The sequence below is a fragment of the Odocoileus virginianus genome, chromosome 6 (genome assembly GCF_023699985.2).
Source record: "Odocoileus virginianus isolate 20LAN1187 ecotype Illinois chromosome 6, Ovbor_1.2, whole genome shotgun sequence".
Lineage (NCBI taxonomy): Eukaryota > Metazoa > Chordata > Mammalia > Artiodactyla > Cervidae > Odocoileus > Odocoileus virginianus.
The window spans coordinates 24,861,351-24,862,765 of NC_069679.1; the positions used below are offsets into that span (position 1 = coordinate 24,861,351).

At 45.6% G+C, this 1,415-nt stretch overlaps 1 non-coding gene across 1 annotated transcript; it reads left to right on the top strand.

Moving 5' to 3' along the window:
• Nucleotides 1–414: 414 nt before the first annotated feature.
• LOC139035820 (U6 spliceosomal RNA) lies at nucleotides 415–521 on the top strand. The gene has a single exon (XR_011488524.1). It is a non-coding gene; the product is annotated as a U6 spliceosomal RNA (small nuclear RNA).
• Nucleotides 522–1,415: the final 894 nt, after the last annotated feature.

Consider the following 1,415-nt stretch of genomic DNA (forward strand, 5'->3'; position numbering starts at 1 on the left):
GTGCTCTCCACACCAGGAGCTGTGAGGCTCTATCTCCTTGATGAGCTCACCCACACTCAGGGAAACCTTCTCTAACAATTAGCGTCACTAATTGCCCTTCCAACAGGATTCACACAACCCCAAGAGCTATGTAAGCAACATAGAGACCCAGAAAAGCACTGGTTAAAAAAAAAGAAACCTATTCTCTGATGTCTGTCTTCCCACCAGAGGGTCCCTGGTACCCTTTGTAAGCAACATGAGAAGACAGCCCTACATCATCAATCCTAAACACAAAGGACTGTGACGCTGACCCACCTCGAAACAAGCAGATCTGAATTACTCATAAAGGAAAATGTTCACAATTGTATGAAGATCATATTTGGTTTGATATCATCTTGGAACAGCTCCAAAGACTCCTTTTTAAAATAAGATGCAGTGCTCGCTTCGGCAGCACATATACTAAAATTGGAACGATACAGAGAAGATTAGCATGGCCCCTGCGCAAGGATGACACGTAAATTCGTGAAGCGTTCCATATTTTTAAATAAATGGAAAAAAATAAAAAAAATTAAAAAATAAAATAAAATAAGATGCATTCTGATGGCTTCAGCATCACCTTGCTTGTAACCCCTTAAGGTATTTTCTGCTCCCAGCTCCTACAGGGAGGTGACAGCATGTGCCAGTTTGAATAAAACTGAAGGCAACTATAGACGGAAGGCCCTGAGGGCCTGTCTCATATTTCTCTTACCAGCATGTGCCAAGGACAGGCCTGGTAGGCCACAGCACTGGGGGCCCTGAGTGGGAAGCCACTGGAGGCCACACAGAAGGCAGTAATAACCCATCAACATTCGATAAACAATCCCAGGACCAAAATAACTGGGAAATGATGACATTCAGAAATAAAGTGACAGTCCTGGTGTCTAGAAATTTCCCTTTGAGGAAGAGAATGAGGGGCCTCCTATCTGACTGTGGGATTGGCAGGGAAGGAGGTGTGTATTTCAACACAGCATGTATGGCTGTTCTGCAGGCCAGGCTCAGCAGCAGTTTTCCATCTACATTTTTGAGGCATTTTCAATCTCTTCCAAAAGGACATTTCTCAAATAACCTGCCTGCAAATCCCATTGCCACTCAGGACATGCTTTTCTTTCTCAAGGAGGTGCCCCCAGCAAGCTGCCAAGGGCCGTGGTACTCAGCCAACCTGGGAGAGCCTGGCTGAAACCTTATTGGAGATTTTCAGAACCACAAGGCTCATAGGGCAAGGTGGGCTGGGTTCATGTTACAAATGAATACATCTAATTCAACAGCCTATCTTCCCACCCAGGGCTCCGTGTGATGATGGGACTTGTCTGAAAACACAGTGGGTTAACAGTAAGAAGTAGATCTGGCATCACCTTCTCCCTCAGGCCCAGCTTCCTCCCCACCCCACATTGCAGATA